Source organism: Papaver somniferum, unplaced genomic scaffold (assembly GCF_003573695.1).
Source record: "Papaver somniferum cultivar HN1 unplaced genomic scaffold, ASM357369v1 unplaced-scaffold_61, whole genome shotgun sequence".
NCBI classification, from domain to species: Eukaryota; Viridiplantae; Streptophyta; class Magnoliopsida; order Ranunculales; family Papaveraceae; genus Papaver; species Papaver somniferum.
In genome coordinates this window covers 618051-624625 of record NW_020648860.1, presented here as the reverse complement: position 1 = coordinate 624625, position 6575 = coordinate 618051, and positions in this window count along the sequence as shown.

Here is a 6575-nt window from a genome sequence, read left to right as displayed (position 1 = left end):
TTCGTAAAAATGACCTGAAATATTTATTCCTTTTTACACTTGCTATCGTTTTATGATATGTAACTTTCTAATGAGCCATCATTTATCTAGTTCTAACTGGAATTTAAGGTCCAAAGAGAAAAATCGAATTTTTATGAAAAGCATAGGGAGTTGTACACGCTTTGCTTACCAAAAATGAACAAAATATTTGTTCCTTTAAAACCCTTATATTGTTCTATGATATGTAAGCTTTCGAATGATCCAATATTTGTCTGATTGAAATTTAAGTTCCAAAGAGAAAAACCGAATTTTAAACGAAAAGCATAGGCTTTGTACACGTTTTGCTTTCCTAAAAAGGAACTGAAATATTTGTTCCTTTTTAAACTTCATATTATTCTATGATATGTATCTTATATTGAGCCATTATTAGTCTATCTCTAACTGAAATGAAGGTCAAAAAAGCAAAACCGAATTTTAACGAAAAGTATAGGCAACTGTACACGCTTTGCTTTCGTAAAAATGACGTGAAATTTTTTTCCTTTTTAAACTTGATTTTTTTTCTATGACATGTAAGCTTTCTAATGATCCATCATTTGTCTAGTTCTGTATGGAATTGAAAGTCCAAAGAACAAAAACAGAATTTTTAACGAAAGCATAGCAGCTGTACACGCTTTGCTTTCGTAAAAATGACTTGAAATAATTTGTTCCTTTTTACAGTTGATATTGTTCTATGATATGTAAGATTTCTAATGAGCCATCATTTGTCTAGTTCTGGCTGGAATTTAAGGTCAAAAGAGCAAAACCGAGTTTTTATGAAAAGCATAGGAAGCTGTACACGCTTTGCTTACCTAAAATGAACTGAAATATTTGTTCCTTTTTAAACCTTAATTGTTCTATGATATGTAAGCTTTCTATTCATCCATTCTTTTTCTATTTCTGACTGAATTTGAAAGTCCAAAGAGCAAAACCGAATTTTTAACGAAAAGCATAGGCAACTTTGCTTTCGTAAAATGACCTGAAATATTTTGTTCCTTTTAAACTTGATATTGTTCTATGATATGTACGCTTCTAATGAGCCATTATTTGACTATTTCGACTGAAATGAAGGTCAAAGAGGAAAATAGATTTTAACGAAAAAGCATAGGAGATGTACTCGCTTTGCTTACCTAAAAATGAACTGAATATTTTGTTCCTTTTAAACTTGATATTTTTCTATGATATGTAAGCTTTATAATGAGACATACTTGTCTATTTCTGAGTGAAATTGAAGGTCTAAAGAGCAAAACCGATTTTTAACGAAAACCATATGCAGCTGTACAGGCTTTGCTTTCCTAAAAATGAACTGAAATATTTTGTTCTTTTTTAAACTTCATATTTAAATGATACGTAAGCTTTATATGAACCATTATTGTCTATTTCTGACTGAAATTAAAGGTCAAAAAAGCAAAACCGAATTTTTAACGAAAAGTATAGGAACCTATACACGCTTTGCTTTCGTAAAAATGACCTGAAATTTTTTTCCTTTTTAAACTGATATTTTCTATGACATGTAAGATTTCTAATGAGCATCATTTGTCTATTCTGTCTGGAATTGAAAGTCCAAAGAACAAAATCAGAATTTTTAACGAAAAGCATAGGCAATTGTACACGCTTTGCTTTCGTAAAAATGACCTAAAATATTTTGTTCCTTTTTACAGTTGATATTGTTCTATGATATGTAAGATTTATAATGAGCCATCATTTGTCTAGTTCTGGCTGGAATATAAGGTCCAAAGAACAAAACCGAATTTTTAATGAAAAGCATAGGAAGCTGTACACGCTTTGCTTACCTAAAAATGAACTGAAATATTTTGTTCCTTTTTAAACCTTATATTGTTCTATGATATGTAAGCTTTCTAATGATCCATTCTTTTTATATTTCTGAGTGAAATTGAAGGTCCAAAGAGCAAGACCGAATTTTTAACGAAAAGCATAGGCAGCTGTACACGCTTTGCTTTCGTAAAAATGACCTGAAATATTTTGTTCCTTTTTAAACTTGATATTCTTCTATGATATGTAAGCTTTATTATGAGACATACTTGTTTATTTCCGACTGAAATTGAAGGTCTAAAGAGCAAAACCGAATTTTTAACGAAAACCATATGCAGCTGTACACGCTTTGCTTTCCTAACAATGAATTGAATTATTTTGTTCTTTTTTAAACTTCATATTATTAAATGATATGTAAGCTTTATAATGAGCCTTTATTTGTCTATTTCTGACTGAAATTAAAGGTCAAAAGAGCAAAACCGAATAATTATTTTGTTCCAAAGAGGAAAGCAGAATTTTTAACGAAAAGCATAGGCAACTTTAGACGCTTTGCTTACCTAAAAATGAACTGAAATATTTTGTTCCTTTTTACACTTGATATTTTTCTATTATATGTAAGCTTTCTAATGAACCATTATTTGTCTATTTCTGATTGAAATTGAAGGTCCAAAGAGCAAAACCGAATTTTTAACGAAAAGCAGAGGTAGCTGTACACGTTTTACTTTCCTAAAAAGGAACTAAAGTATTTTATTCCTTTTTAAACTGCATATTATTCTATGATATGTAAGATTTTTAATGAGCCATTATTTGTCTATCTCTGACTGAAATTGAAGGTCCAAAAAGCAAAAATGTATTTTTAACGAAAAGCATTGGCAGCTGTACACGATTTGCTTTCGTAAAAATTACCTGAAATATTTGATTCCTTTTTACACTTGATATTGTTCTATGAAATGTAAGCTTTATAATGAGCCATTATTTGTGTATTTAAGACTGAAATTGACGGTCAAAAGAGCAAAACCAAATTTTTAACGAAAAGCATAGATAGCTGTACACGCTTTATAATGAACCATTATGTCTATTTCTGACTGAATATGAAGGTCAAAAGAGCAAAATAGAATTTTTAACGAAAAGCATATGAAGTTGTCCACGCTTTGCTTACCTAAAAATGAATGAAATATTTTGTTCCTTTTTAAACTGATATTGTTCTATTCTCTGATATGTAAGCTTTAAATGAGACATACTGTCTATTTCCGACTGAAATTGAAGGTCTAAAGAGCAAAACCGAATTTTTAACGAAAACCATATGCAACTTTACACGCTTTGCTTTCCTAAAAATGAACTGAATTATTTGTTTTTTTCTTTTTTAAACTTCATATTATTAAATGATATGTAAGCTTTATAATGAGTTAATGAGCCTTTATTTGTCTATTTCTGACTGAAATTAAAGGTCAAAAGAGCAAAACCGAATTTTTACGAACGAAAAGCATAGGTGCTATACACCGCTTTGCTTTCTTACCTTAATAAACTGAGATATTTTGTTCCTTTTTACACTTGAATTTTTCTATTATAGTAAGCTTTCTAATGAACCATTATTTGTCTATTTCTGATTGAAATGACGGTCCAAAAGCAAAACAGAATTTTGACGAAAAGCAGAGGTAGCTTACACGTTTTTCTGTCACGTTTTACTTTCTTAAAAAGGAACTAAAGTATTTTATTCCTTTTTAAACTGCATATTATCTATGATATGTAGATTTTTAATGATCCATTATTTGTCAATCTCTGACTGAAATTGAAGGTCCAAAAAGCAAAATGTATTTTAACGAAAAGCATAGGCAGCTGTACACGATTTGCTTTCGTAAAAATGACCTGAAATATTTTATTCCTTTTTACACTTGATATTGTTCTATGAAATGTAAGCTTTATAATGAGCCATTATTTGTGTATTTATGACTGACATTGACGGTCAAAAGAGAAAACCGAATTTTTAACGAAAAGCATAGATAGCTGTACACGCTTTCTAATGAACCATTATTTGTCTATTTCTGACTGAAAATGAAGGTCAAAAGAGCAAAATAGAATTTTTAACGAAAAGCATATGAAGTTGTCCACGCTTTGCTTACCTAAAATGAACTGAAATATTTTGTTCTCTTTTTAAACTTGATATTGTTCTATGATATGTAAGCTTTATAATGAGACATACTTGTCTATTTCCGACTGAAATTGAAGGTCTAAAGAGCAAAACCGAATATTTAACGAAACCATATGCAGCTGTACACGCTTTGCTTTCTTCCTAAAAATGAACTGAATTATTTTGTTATTTTTAAACTTCATATTATTAATGATATGTAAGCTTTATAATGAGCCTTTATTTGTCGATTTCTGACTGAAATTAAAGGTCAAAAGAGCAAACCGAATTTTTAACGAAAAGCATAGGCTGCTATACACGCTTTGCTTACCTTAAAATAAACTGAGATATTTGTTCCTTTTTACACTTGATATTTTTCTATTATATGTAAGCTTTCTAATGAACCATTATTTGTCTATTTCTGATTGAAATTGAAGGTCCAAAGAGCAAAACCGAATTTTTAACGAAAAGCAGAGGTAGCTGTACACGTTTACTTTCCTAAAAAGGAACTAAGTATTTTATTCCTTTATAAACTGCATATTATTCTATGATATGTAAGATTTTTAGTTGAGCCATTATTTGTCTATCTCTGATGAAATTGAAGGTCCAAAAAGCAAAAATGTATTTTTAACGAAAAGCATAGGCAGCTGTACACGATTTGCTTTCGTAAAAATGACCTGAAATATTTTATTCCTTTTTACACTTGATATTGTTCTATGAAATGTAAGCTTTATAATGAGCCATTATTTGTGTATTTATGACTGAAATTGACGGTCAAAAGAGTAAAACCGAATTTTTAACGAAAAGCATAGATAGCTGTACACGCTTTGATTTCGTAAAAATAACAAGAAATATTTTGTTCCTTTTTAAACTTTATATTCTTCTATGATATGTAAGCTTTTTAATGAGCCATCATTTGTCTAGTTCTGACTAGAATTGAAGGTCCAAAGAGGAAAGCAGAGTTTTTAACGAAAAGCATAGGCAACTTTAGACGCTTTGCTTACCTAAAAATGAACTGAAATATTTTGTTCCTTTTTAAACTTGATATTGTTCTATGATATGTAAGCTTTATAATGAGACATATTTGTTTATTTGTGACTAATTGAAGGTCCAAACAGCGAAACCGAATTTTTAACGAAAAGAATAGGCAGCTGTACACACTTTGCTTACCTAAAAATGAACTGAAATATTTTGTTCCTTTTAAAACCCTTATATTTTTCTATGATATGTAAGCTTTATAATGATTTAATATTTTTCTATTTATGACTTAAATTGAAGGCCCAAAGACCAAAACCGAATTTTTAACGAAATGCATAGGCAGTTGTACACGTTTTGCTTTCCTAAAAAGGAACTAAAATATTTTGTTCCTTTTAAAACTTCATATTATTCTATGATATGTAAGCATTATAATGAGCCATTATTTGTCTATCTCTGACTGAAATTGAAGGTCCAAAAAGCAAAAATGTATTTTTAACGAAAAGCATAGGCAGCTGTACACGATTTGCTTTCGTAAAAATGACCTGAAATATTTTATTCCTTTTTACACTTGATATTGTTCTATGAAATGTAAGCTTTATAATGAGCCATTATTTGTGTATTTATGACTGAAATTGACGGTCAAAAGAGTAAAACCGAATTTTTAACGAAAAGCATAGATAGCTGTACACGCTTTGATTTCGTAAAAATAACCTGAAATATTTTGTTCCTTTTTAAACTTGATATTCTTCAATGATATGTAAGCTTTCTAATGATCCATCATTTGTCTAGTTCTGACTAGAATTGAAGGTCCAAAGAGGAAAGCAGAATTTTTAACGAAAAGCATAGGCAACTTTAGACGCTTTGCTTACCTAAAAATGAACTGAAATATTTTGTTCCTTTTAAAACCCTTATATTTTTCTATTATATGTAAGCTTTCTAATGATTTAATATTTTTCTATTTATGACTTAAATTGAAGGCCCAAAGAGCAAAACCGAATTTTTAACGAAATGCATAGGCAGTTGTACACGTTTTGCTTTCCTAAAAAGGAACTAAAATATTTTGTTCCTTTTAAAACTTCATATTATTCTATGATATGTAAGCATTATAATGAGCCATTATTTGTCTATCTCTGACTGAAATTGAAGGTCCAAAAAGCAAAAATGTATTTTTAACGAAAAGCATAGGCAGCTGTACACGATTTGCTTTCGTAAAAATGACCTGAAATATTTTATTCCTTTTTAAACTTGATATTGTTCTATGAAATGTAAGCTTTATAATGAGCCATTATTTGTGTATTTATGACTGAAATTGACGGTCAAAAGAGTAAAACCGAATTTTTAACGAAAAGCATAGATAGCTGTACACGCTTTGATTTCGTAAAAATAACCTGAAATATTTTGTTCCTTTTTAAAATTTATATTCTTCTATGATATGTAAGCTTTCTAATGATCCATCATTTGTCTAGTTCTGACTAGAATTGAATGTCCAAAGAGGAAAGCAGAATTTTAAACGAAAAGCATAGGCAACTTTAGACGCTTTGCTTACCTAAAAATGAACTGAAATATTTTGTTCCTTTTTAAACTTGATATTGTTCTATGATATGTAAGCTTTATAATGAGACATATTTGTTTATTTCTGACTGATTGAAGGTCCAAAGAGAAAAACCGAATTTTTACCGAAAAG